We start from the raw sequence: 13308 nt of genomic DNA on the forward strand, positions 1-13308 counted from the left end.
GAGAATGCACCCTCTCCAAAGATACCCCAGCTAGCTTGGTGGGCATTGCTGCTGGCAATTTGAAATTCTAAACTTGTTGTGGTCTATCCATGACCTGCTTGAGCCTGAATCCAAGTTTCCAGAGGCTGAGTTGAAGCCTTTTTCTCAGCTGCTCTTCTTCTGATTAGTGAAAGGCAAGAGATTTGACTCAAAAATTGGAGGGGATGTCACCCTTGACTGCAGATTCAAGATTACTGTAGCTTTGAGCTCCAGAAAATGAGGCTCTTTCTGTACCTGAACCCCTGTGAGGAAAACTCAGGAAGCCTAATAACAGCCAAGTTAAGGTTTATTTCCCCCTCTCTTTCAGAGCTCCCATTCATCCTTTCCTTCTCCCACTCACCGTCCTGTCTCCTCCCTTTCTCGTGGTGACTCCTGAATCCTGTAGTTTGTGGACCCAAGACTTAAGGAACCTCCTAGGAGCAAACTTACAGTCTCAGATTGCTGTAGTTGTCTGCACCTAGCTAGACACAACCGTTTGTCTGGCTCCTATTCAGACATGAAAAGAGAGCCAGAGTGCACTGTTACTACAATGGATCAGACAGACCAGAGGACCTGAAAGAAGAGTTCAAAGGTTGAACTCAGCTCTTTCTCCAGCAGCTCAGTCTAGGGGCAACTTCTGACTGTCAGCAACATGAGACCTTCAGACAGCGGGATGTACAGGTGTATAATGGAAGATGAGGATGTGAGTACTGGAAAGATTCTTCTGCAAGTGGCAGGTAAATGAACATGTCACAACGTCCAGAGGGGACGGCTTAACTCTGAGTTCATACTAACCTACCCATAGCCAAACAGATGTATTTACACGTTTCCCTATCTAATTGTGCAACAGCTCCTTTTCAGTGACTACACTACTTAGAAGTTTTCCTCAGCCTTTAATATGGTAATTGGTGACAGTGTTGAGCATCTGAACATGAAGTGTTCTAGGAGAGAGAGAAGTGTCCATATGTACTTATAAGGAACATACATTATCTATGTTTAGCTGTTTATGTATCACTTCTTGCCTCTCTCCAAAATGCTGATATTCGACACAGGTACAGATCAAACTCACAGTTCAAGTTGTAACAAGGTGTCTGTTTTATACTAATGAAGGTAATACATTCAACTGGTATGCCGAGAAGCACTTGTGAAGAACAAATCCGTCAAATGTGATAGGAGGTGTAAATGACCATGGGCTCTGATGGTGTGATTGGCAGTTGCACAGAAACACTTACATAAAGTGATCCTAGCAACTTACAAATGAAGTGATGGTAAGAATTAAGTACTGGAACAGAGGTGTAACACCTGATTGGTGCTGAATGAAGCAAATGGATGAAATGACTTTCTATTACTGCCTCCTAATTCTTCCCCATCTGCATTCACAGAGGTGACACTATTTGTTGGTTTAACTGTCACCCCAGGGACACTCTGAGCTCCTCTCCCCTTTGGGGCCTCTTGGGCCCTCGTTAACCTTAGGGGAAGGGGTGGAGGCTCATTTGCCTAGAGAAGGCTGGAGCAGCCAATCACGGACCAGACTGGGGGCTGGGAGAGGCTATGAAGGGCTCCCCAGGGCTCAAGGCACGCAGACCCCTGGGCAGGGCGGTGCCTGTGCTGGGTGCCCTGGCTACAGGGTTGGGGAGGGGTTCGTGCCCAGTCACAGAGCAGGCAGGGCCCCAGGCAGTGGCAGGGGGAGACTGCCCCAGGTAGATGCTGGGGACTCAGGGGCAGCATGAGGTTGCGGTGCCTAGAGCCAGCCACAAGGGGAGGACAGGAGTTGGGGGCTCCTGGGATAGGGAGCTAGGAGCAGAGCTGGGCCCTATCTGGAAACAGGAGCTCCCCTCAGTCCCTGCTGCTCCCCGTATGGATACATGTACACTGGAGCTGGGAGCAAGCTTGCCAGCTTATGGAGACAGACGTGCTAGCTCTGCTGGAGCTATCATGCTAAAAATAGCAGCATCGCAGAGGGTAGACTGGTAGCGGCTTAAGCTGGTCACCAGAGTATAGACCCACCCCGAACCCCTGGACACTGTCTACCCGAGCTGGGAAGCATGTGGTGCTCAGAGGGAGGGTGTGAGGGGTTGGATCACGGAAACCCCCTTTGGGACTGCCCTTTGATGTGCCGAGACTACCTCTGAGCCCGTTTTCCCTGACAACTTGGGACTTCAGTGCCCTGCCTGGTTTAAGCCAGACACGCTAGCCTGCTACAAACACAGACCTAGTTCTGAACTACGTCCCCCAAAAACTGCAGGAGTAACTGAAAACTGCTTAAGAAGTGCTCCTGTCTCCAGAACTCTCAGTGGGGTCCAAACCACAAATAAATCCATTTTACCCTGTATAGCTTCCAAGCTTTCTCCCTTTTGCGTGACTGGAGAGGAAGATTTTGTAACAGTTACAAGGGTTTATACCTTACTGCTTGTGATAATATTGGTTGTGAAGAAGCCCAACAACCTCCAATAAAAATGTATAGTATAGGTGTTAGCTAGAGAGCAAATCTAAGTCCTACTCATGTACCCCACTCCCCAGATGGTTCTGTTTGTGAGTTATATCCCTTCCCCCGACCCTGTGTTTGTCTGGTCTATTTAGAATTGCTCCTCAGACCAGCACTGTCCACCACCCTCTATTTGTATAGTTCCCAGTACAACGGGGCCCCGATCTTGGTTGGCCAATAGGTACGACTGTAACACACATGATGAATAACAAAGGGGAAGAAGTTTAAATCTGAGTGATAAAAGAACAGGTCATTTATTGAAAACTGCCAGAGTAAGGAGGACTCTCTGCCTCCCCGCATGATGGCATGTGACTAGAAATATGGGCAACAAACACTCCCCACATCTCTTAGGTGTGTCAGCACCTTATAGCTACAGAGTGACTGATAGGATTGCCCTGGAGTCTCCAGGAATTCAAGATTAATCTTGAATTAAAAATGATGTAACATGAGGAGGCTACCTCCAGGAATACATCCAACCACAATTGGCAACCCTAGTGACTGACTAGGCTAATAAATGACTCCCCTCCCCAGAGTGGGACTTTAACCTGATTGCTAATAACTGATCCAAGGCTGTGCCTGAGGGGAAAGGGAGTGATGTGATTGGCCTAAATCTGGATGGAACCTGGTCTGATAAACTCAGTTCAGTTTCGCCAGACACAATCGGATCACCACTGTTAATTCTGTAGACTCAGTCACAGCTCAGTAGCGACATGGCCCTGCCATACCAGCATCCTGGCTGGGAGCAAGTCCCTGGGAGCAGGGGGAGAGCAGAAAGATATCGGTGTCCCGAAGCAGCTGCTCTTGCCCTGCCAGTCACGCTCTCTGATGAAGGACAGTCTGAACCTGAGCTCAAACCCTTTCAGTTTCTTCTTGGTTCATGACTGGATACAAATAGAGCCTATGACGGTGCCAAGGGTCACAGGAGAGGGGGATGATATGTGCTCTTTAGGGATGTGACTTCTTCTCTTCTGCCAATTTCCTGTAAACCCAGAGGGACACCGGCCATCGGCTCTCCCCAAAACACTTATTGAAATGTCTGACTTACTATAAGCATCCACTGCATAACACAGACACTTCGTTGGGGGATGGGATCTCTTTAGATTCTCACACAGACTGTGAGGTAGATACTAGGCTGGCCAACCTAGGGAATTAGCTCTCGCCACTCAGGAGCACCCTCTGCAGGTGGTGTCTTGCCCACAATTACCTGCCCTTTTCCAAGCTCCACCACATTAGGCCCTACATCCCTCCCAGACAATGGCGTACTTTCCTGGGATACTGCCCTCTGGCGGTACCCCACTCTCTGGGTTCTGCCCCTCCAGGGAACTGGCTACCCCTAATCCCACCACTCGCCTCTGTGACCCACTGCTGTTCTTCACCCTAGCCCCTTTCCTCAGGGCCACAATGCAGTCTGAACTGGCCACTCATCATCAGCAAGGGGGTAGACCTGCTGCCTCTTTCTCCCCTGGCTGCCCCTCCACAGCCCTAATACCTCCTCAAGGCCCTGTATCAGGCCCTCAGCCTGGGACTTGGTCAGGCCAAAACTCCCCCAGCTCCCCCTGACCTTCCCCAGCACTGCTCTGTCCAAGGTACCTTTCCCTATCTAGGCAGCCAGCCCCATCACCTCATTCAGTTTTCTCATTTTTTTCAACAGTCACCCTGTGCAGCCTCATACATCCTGCCATATCAATACCCCGACACAGGCCTGTGGATAAGGCTGATGTTGCAAACTTTATGTTCTGGGTTTAGTGTATGTGTCGAAGGGGGTCACACACTAGGTTGCTACTGTCGGGTGAACTTATTTCACACCCCAGAGGATCCTCACATCCCTCCATTCCCACCCACAAGCTTCCTGCATGCCACGCTCCCATGCCCCTCAATTTCAGGGGCTCTGTGTGCCCCCCAAAGTCCCTCCTCCTCCCATACTAACCCCCTCCCCCGTTTTCCCCTCCAATGACAGCAGCTCTGTGTGACTCCCATTCCCCCCATACCAGGGGCTTTGTGTACCCCATTCCTCCCCCAATAGCAGGAGTTCTGAATGTGCTCCCATTCCCCTACCCCCCCACGCATTCTCCTTCACTCCTTCCATACCAGGGTTCCCTAGTCTTCCCCCCACCAGGAGCTCTGTGTGCCCTCCATTACTCCCTCCCTCTAAACCAGGGCCCCCCTTCACTCTCAGTCCAGGAGCTCTGTCTGCCCCCCATTCCCAACTTCCCTCCATGCTAGGGGTTCTATGTGCCCCCTTCCCCCTATCCCAGGTTCTCCTAATTTCATGCTGTCTGGAGTGGCTCACAACTGTGAGTTCCAATCTCAGGGCAGACTGTCAGAAAATAGGGCAGAGAGACCAACATGGTGGTGTGTTTTATAATTAGGGTGACCATATTTCCCTATGCTGGATATGAACACCTCGTAAAATTACTCGTGAGTTCACTGGCAATCAATCAGAATTATGCAGTACAAACCTTCAAATTAACATCAAGTTGACTGAGCCTCCATTAAAAAGAAATACTGCCTAGTTGGATTCTTTTTATTTACCTTCTTATCTTGAAGGCTTTAGGGTTCCCATTTAGGGGTGTGTGACACCCCCCCCCACACACACCTTCCCACACCTGCAGGGTGAGGTGTCACACACACACACGCCCATACACCTCTCTCACATGGGTGTATGTGTGTGTGACTGATGGACTCGACCCTTTCCCTGCCTGGTGCTCTTTGCCCTCCACACCTGGCTGGGCCCCCGGGTCAGACCTGCCTCTCCTGGTACCTGGTGCCACATCTTACCAAGGCAACACATGGATGGGGGCACGCAGGGTTACATGCCCCCCGCCCTCCATTTCTGCCAGGGCTTATACCAGAATGTGGCATGTGGCCACCAGCAGCCTTTTGGCACTGTGCAGGAGGGAAGGGACAGGAGCTGCTTCCAGCCACAGGGGAGGAGTAGAGGGGAAGTGATGACCTGGCCCTTGTCTTTGCAGAGCTCATCTCATCTTGTTCCCCCCACCGTGGCTGGAAGCAGCTTGTCCCTTCCTGCCCACACAGTATCATAAATCAGCTAAGACCTCCATGCTTCTGCTGGCCACCAACATAACCTAGATGCCTTCTGTCCCCCCCGGCTACAGCGTGGGAAGGAAGGGGTTAAGCCTTAAGAATGCACTGTGCACCAGGGCCCAGGTAACCTGATTGCAGAGGCTTCAGAGAACCCTGCCAGAGAGGTCGCTCAGCAGGGGAGGGTGCCTAGGGGACAGAGCAGCCCCACGCTCCCTGGGGGCTGGACCCAGCGCAGGGGGTGGGGTGGGCAAAGAGGGTACTAAGCCCCTGTCCGGGGGCTGCGGTGAAGCCTGCAGGGTCAGGTTGGGAACAGGCTGGAAATTGTTTCCCACCCCAGTCCAGAGCTTAGCGGCTTCCCCATGCATGCATTGCACAGGGCTTTGGCACATGCAGGGCTCAGCTCCTCCTGGCCAGTGTCCCGGGCCGGAGGGTCTTGGGCTTTCCCGGGGTGCTGGCCCAGCCAGAGGCAGTGGGGGAAGGAAGGAGTCTACCGGCCAGACTATTGATAAGTGTAGTATTCCGAATAGGAGCTCATTCTCCGCACAGCGCTGGGAGTGGGATGTGTCCTGCTGTGTGTGTGTGGGGGGTGATATAGAGGAGCAGCAGGACTTGTGGGGGTGAAGGGGCAAAGCAGGGAGAGGACAGTGAGAGACGGAGCATGTAAAGGGCCGATGGGTGGGCAGCAGAAGTGACCTATAATCAGCCACTGCCTGGTACTTGCCCTCACTCTCCAGCCACTGCAGCTCACAGCACACAGCTAGGGCTGGCCAGAAACGGGACCGGGAGCAGGGCCCTGCTGGTTGAGAGCCAGCTTGCAGCAGGGGCTGCGCTGACAGACCAGCAGGGGGAGCAGCTGGCCCTGCGCACTGCATCTTATCCCTGCCACCAGCTTTTCATCCCCACCCCCATCATTGGTCACTGGACTCCCCCCACCCCCCCCGGCACTGGTGGGAGGATGGCTCGCAAGCAAGGATCCGGCCAGCAGCAGGACTCATTAGTACTGATGCATGCGGGGAGACTGAAAATATGGGATAGTTTGCCCGTTTTTAAGAAAAAGTCAGGACAGCTTAAATACGGGATTGTCCCTTTAAAAACTGGACATCTGGTCACCCTATTTATAATTATATTTCACCAAACCAGCAACAAATATAAATTCCTGGATCACTGGACTAGTCTTACCATGGAGTTACAGACAGTCTCCTTAAGCTCTCCAGCCCATCTCACCACGCAAACAAACTGCACTTAGTGATAATGGTCACATAAACCAAAAATCACACCACATCAGGTTCTTCCCAGTTCCAAGAAACCAGTCACTTCCCCCTCATCAGTTGGTACTCTGGATCTTACACCAAGGACAACACTGGTAGCCAATGCTATAGTTAACTAACTATAGGTTTATTAGCTGAGAAAAATAAATGTGTTATTGAGAGGTTAAAGCAGGTACATTACATTAACAGGTGAGTCAAAGTTTGTGAACCCCAAAGGATAACAGGGATGTAGTAATCTGCCAGTTCAGGGCCACCCAGAATAGCTCTGGGGATCTCCGTCTTCTTGTTTAGTTATTCCACCCTGTTAGAATCCAAACAGTCCAGAGATAAAGGATCTTCCTTTGAATCAGTACTTATAGCTTCTTCTCCACACAACAGTCAGAGACATGTTCTTACTCACACAATGGCCAATTGCTTTGAATTTCGCACTCTTCATTTGCATTCAATGAGCTATTTAATTACAAGCTTAGACATATTATAACTGCCTGCCTTTACATTATAATAAGAATAGATACATGAAAAGAATACAAGTAACATTCCATTCGTTTCATGAAGTTCTAACATCTGAATACACTCTCAGATTAACACACACTTTGATCTAGGTCTATTTAATTACCAGGCATGCGTAATGCAAATGTAATGTAATAGTAAACAACAAGATATAGTTAGGCAAAAACAATGCAATTAACATCTCCTTTGATCTCTATTAACACACAAGTGAATTGGCCTGAATATATAGTAATACATTTAACTCCTTTGATAGTCACACACAAGTGAATGGGCCTATGGCTCTGGCCTGGCTTTGTCAGCATCACACCTGCCACCAGGAGTTATGTGAGCCCTTCACACCAGGGTCCCGCATTCTCCCCCCCATGCCATGGGCTGTGTGCATGCCCCTATTCTCCCATCTATACATCCCCATTCCCTCTTCCATCCCTCCTCCATATTATTTTTTTCTGGGAGATGAGTCATTCAGGTGGCCAACATCTTAAACTCCACTAGGATGCCAGGAACTTCATTTGTCCCTCATATTCAGTTGACTGATTTCCCCTCAAATCAAAAGGGTTCTGGCCATTGGTGCCCAGGGCACCACCTGAAATTTTGGAATTGATCAGATGAGGCATTTAAAAGTTATCCCATTACAGACAGAGAGACAGACAGAGAAATGGCACCAAGCGGAGTGTAAGGGCATCGCATGCCTGGCCAAAAAGTGACATTTCTAGGCCTTTTTTTTTATCCCTTGGAGAGGGCAGCATCCACCACTTCCCTTCCTCGCCCATCCCCCCAGCGTAAATGGAGAAAATTTCTCTCATCAATAGCCAGCAAAGCTCAGTACGGATGCACAGGGGCAGCCTCTTCCCCATGGTGGAAACTGAGGTGGGCTAGACAGAAATGTGGTGGGCTGCGCTATATATCTTGTGGGCACACATACATATTTATTTGTTTTATGCCAGCATTCCTGTGTCAAGAATTCTTTCACACCTGATATTTATAGTTTGTAACCTCTGAACACTTTTAAGTCTAAGTATTCCTTTTTCATTTTGAAATTTTTTGTTTAATAAGCACACAAGCTTTTGGCATCTTGTAACATCTTCCAGACTGCACTGCCCCTGTCCGCTAGGTCTCTTCTCAGCTGGAACTCCACATCTTCAAATATGTTGCGTCTCTATAAAGGAATAAGTGATAATTCTGACAATGTTTCTGTCCACATGTTCTCCAATTCCTCTTCCAGTTCATCATTATTTAATTTGCAGTTGCTTTTCCTGCAATGGTTCAGAAGCCCATCCACTTTCTCTTCAATTTTTCTCTTGTACTTTGACAGCATAGCATCTGTTTTGTGTTGGCCTTTTTTAATATGAATCGCTTCTTGCCACTTGCTGAATGAATAACTCTCCAGTTCATTCCTGAGACTATTGGCACTTCTTCTAAAATCTTCTTTGTACTTTTCTATCAGGTGCAGATTTGCTGTTCCACTTTCAAAATACTGTTGTAAATGATTCAAAATCTTCTCTGCTTCTTGCCTCAGTTTTTCCTGTGCCTCACTCTTTAGTCTGATTGAAACATTAGTGTCTAGTTTATCTGGTGGCTGATTTTGGATGAAAGTTTCCTTTTCAGATACCCAGAAATGTATCTCCTTCCGAAAACCCCATTCCCACTCTGCATACTTCACAGACAGCTGGTTATAGGCTTCATCAACAAGGCTGTTTCTAAAGCTGAAAATGAAGTTCTCATGTTTTACAGCATTCCACAGGCTCCTCACCCATGCAAGAAATTGGGGAATGTCATTGGGAGTTCTCTCTTGTGAACAATCTTTCAGAAATTCAAACAAATATTTCTTTAATTCATAAACCTTTTGACTGTATCCCAAATTCACTGGAGCCATGGGCGGGACTCCGTGCCACAGAGCAGGAATGTACCAATTGTGTTTTTCCAGATCATAATCCATAATATCAGAAAAGTTCATCTCTTTGCATTTCTTTTCCATGTTGGCTGCAGCTTTGGTCATTTCATTCAACTGTTCCAGGAGGTGTTTCCTGTCCCTCATGTTTTGTTCATGTGCAGACACATCACTGACGTTCTGATGCACAAACTGGCAGTTGGTTTTTTTCCCGATTTTCTCCATTCTGAGAAATGCATGGACCACAATTTGCAGAACATCTTTCATTTCAGTGGCATTCTCCATGGCCATGTTAAAAATTGTTATGTCACTCAGTCCAATCACCAGGGTGGCCATTGTCATGTTGATAACTATCCTCCAGCTTGGCCAGTTCGGGGGCTTTCAAGCCTTCTGTGTCTATCACCAGGATGAAATCACAGCCCAGTTCCTGCTGAAAGTTCTCTGCCACTTTAATGAGTAACGTGAAGGCTCCTCGTGTACATCGGCCACTGCTCACTGCAAACTGCAGGCCGAACATGGTGTTGAGGAGGGTGGATTTCCCAGTGCTCTGTACTCCCAGCACCGTCAGAACCAGGATTTTGGACCTTCCCCCCAGCTTGGCATGAAGCTGACTCAGAACATCTGTTACCCACTGCAGTGAGATGTTGGAAACGTCTCCATCAATGATCTCCATGGGAAACCCTTCCAGCATGAGATCAGCTGCTATGCCTGGGAGATGGGTGAATTGCCTTTGGCTTTCTGCCATTTTACCTTCTTTAACCATTGAGCATTCCGCTTCATAAAACTGCCCCAACTCACACATGAAATGCTGCACTCCTAAGGAACTGGCAGAGATTAATTTGTCTAACTCTGCAAACATTTTGGGGTCATCTTTTGAGTTTTTTGCATTTCTCTTTATATTGATCCCATAGTTTAGAAAGATTCTCCCTAGTAATGTGATCCAGGCCAAACTTCATCCATTTCAGGAAGTAATGTTTCTCCATGGGAGGTAGTAGTCTTATTCCAGTAATAAATGTAATCAAACCATCAGTAAGGTCATGTTTATTCTGCTGAGCATGTAAATCCATTAATTTCTTTTTCAGCTGAGATTTATATTTCTCAAGTGGGGTGTCTCCTTGCTTTCTCATTCTGCACAGCTCTTTTTCCACTTCAGCCAAGTTTCTCCATGTCTCCCCTTGGAGTCTCAGCTTTTCCCTCTTGTACTTTGCCACATCTTTGATTTGTGCAGTGATTTCCTTTGCATATGTGTTTGGGGTCTGACATTCCTTGTTATCCTCATCTACCTGGATGCCTAATTGACGTGCTGTCTCAGCCATGGCTTCTATACTCACTCTCTTGGGAGAAGATTTCATTATGGCTGCTATTGCAGACTGCAGAACTTTTACAAATTGTGCCTTATTTGTGGTACCTCCTTTCCACAGCACATGTGACTTGTTCAGTTTCAGCATCGAGGCTAACTTTTTCAGGAATTCCAGCGTTTCCTTGGCTTTCCCAGCCTGTTTATTGAAGTGAAGCAGTATTTAGTGGCTGATCCCTGCAGAGATGATAACAGCGCATATTCTATCTCACTGATGCTCTCAGTAACTATGAACACTGCTGAGGAGATCTCTGTTAAAAAGCTAAACTGCACCCAATGCGACTCAATATCTCCAAGCAGATTTGTAACCGCGACAGGTTCTGGGAAAAGATCTGAATTCCCCATCCCACCAGGGAAATACCAGGAAATCTCAACCAGCCCATCTGCGATTGCCCGTGGGACGTTCCCAGACTCCATGTCCCAGTGGACAAAGAAATTGTGGTGCTGCTGGGAGGGGCTGAGAACCTCATTGAGGAGGTGGGATTTGGAGAAGCTGCAGCTCCCCATCCGCACAAAGGAAATGGTTGGCATTGACGTGAGCACCAGGCTCTCCTCTCTGAACCCTCTGCTCTCTGCCAGGGAGTGCGGCCTCCACTTCCTCACCATGTCCCTCATGGCCCACAGCAGTAGGGTGCACTTGGGGGTGTCGAGGGCAGGTAGCAGCAGAGGGAGGGCAAACTGGCACATGGACATTTTGGACAGGATCTCCTGCTGTAGGAAACTGTCTGAGGAAAGCAGAATGGCACAGAGAACATCAAGGGGGTGCAGGGAATCACTGGTGTCTGTGTCACTGAGAAAAGAAAAATCTTCAGGAATATCCAGCTCTTCTTTGTCCATAGTTAGTGTTTGATCAGTGGGTGCCCTGTGCTCAAGGCTTGTGCTTCTTGCCATCCCATTCAGAGCCATGAGCTTCCTGAGGAAATGCCAAGGTAAATCTCCTGTTGTCTGAGGAGGGCAGTTCTTTAGACTTTCTGGTGTGATTTCCAGGACATCTCTCAGCTTTAGTTTCCTGCTTCTGTATTTCTCCATTTCTAACTTTGACTCGATGTACTGAAGGGCTTTTGGTCTCTCTGCAGAAAGGTAATACAACATAAACACTTTGTTAAACTGAAAATGTTTTCAGGTAGAACTCTTACTTTGGTATTAGGGCCATAATGTGAAGGAATTGCAATTATTAAACAAAAATCATGGAGGTCTGCATGCTCATTATAAGTGACAACCACTTAGAGGGGTCGTGTAGCTGGAGTACTGAAGCACCATTTATCTGGTGCAACCTTCACAGATTTGACCCAACTGTCACACTCTCAGTCATCCTAACTGAAATGCCACACTTATGGAGAGCTATGGAAATTCTTTCAGACAGGTCATGTATTCAACTAGAAATGTGGTTTTGGTTGGCCTAAAATTATTGCAATTTTGATATGAGAGGTTTCAGCCATTCATAAAATGGCCAGAGAAGAAGGAGGAGGTGGTGCTGCTGTTCCCTCCCCCAGTCCTCCCATAACATATAGCCCAGTGGATGTGGGAAAGCCAAATTTGAAATCCTGCTCTGAAACAGGCCCCAAATTAACTTTTCTGAGTCACCAAAAATTTCAAAATATTTTAGATTTGGTTTGACGCAAACTAAATATTGTTTTTTAATGGTTTTTTTTTTTGGAACCACCACCAAACCAAACAAACAATTATTCATCCAGCTCTGCTCAGTTGCAATGCAGGCAATCCTTCAGGCAATGCATAAATTCTTCCTTCTTTCCACCTCCCTTGTTTACTACTTCACCTGTTGGTGTTCTTGTCACTACTTTTCTTCTCAGTACATCACACTAGGGCAGAAAGTGAGGATGAATATGCAGTCAGCTTAATGGCCCACACTAGCAGCATATTCTACCCAGGAGACAGATCCGCAAATGTTACAAAGGCTGAATGATGACTAGAAATTGTAGCAACCAGCATGGAACTTAGAGGGAGGGTCACAAGTTGCAGGAGGGAAGAGTATGGAGAAAGCACCAGCAGGTCAGTCTGTGTGCACATGGCTCGAATGCTAAGCTCCAAGTGCTGCAGCTCTGTAAATAGTTGCTTGAACAAAGGGCTGGCTTAGTTTAATAAGACTGGATCCTCACAGAGGAAAAGATTGATGGATGAAATTGAAGCAAATTGAGAACAAACAGACAAAGGCGTATAATTTAAATAACACCAATATCTTGAACACTAGAGGTGTAGAAGCATTCGATGACAAAGTCTGTGAGTACGCTGTTCGAACATTATGCCAAGATGACCAGGCTCATATATGGTGATGAGGATAGAGCCATTGCAAAAACATGCAAGATGGAGTATTTGGGAAGAAAGGCGAAGATCATTTAAATATGTGCCTATAGAATTCAGTACCATGGCTTCAGAGAGATCTTTCTCATACCTGAGCGAGAAGATGCAATAGAGAAGCTTGAACCAAGCAATTCCCCTGGGCTGGACCCCATCTGTGACCATGAGCTAAAGCACTTTGGGAAGAAGGCTAGAGGCAGGTTGTTGGACATCAGAAATTACTCAAGCATAAAAAAGGAAGGTACCTAATTTGATGGAAATCACCAGTTACTGTTTCTCTGAAATCCGGCAAGGATCCCTCTTTTCCAGGCAGCTATTGGCTTATATCTTTAACCAGTCTCCTTTGCAATATAATGGAAAGAACAGTACAGTCAAGGCTTCTATGGTGGCTTCTAAAAGAAGGAAAGGTAGAACCTACCCA

General features: G+C 47.5%; 1 pseudogene; it reads right to left on the minus strand.

The window, feature by feature from the left end:
• Positions 1-8482: 8482 nt before the first annotated feature.
• LOC140913576 (up-regulator of cell proliferation pseudogene) lies at positions 8483-11663 on the minus strand (annotated as a pseudogene).
• Between the last annotated feature and the right edge of the window lie 1645 nt (positions 11664-13308).

Source organism: Lepidochelys kempii, chromosome 6 (genome assembly GCF_965140285.1).
Source record: "Lepidochelys kempii isolate rLepKem1 chromosome 6, rLepKem1.hap1, whole genome shotgun sequence".
Lineage (NCBI taxonomy): Eukaryota > Metazoa > Chordata > Testudines > Cheloniidae > Lepidochelys > Lepidochelys kempii.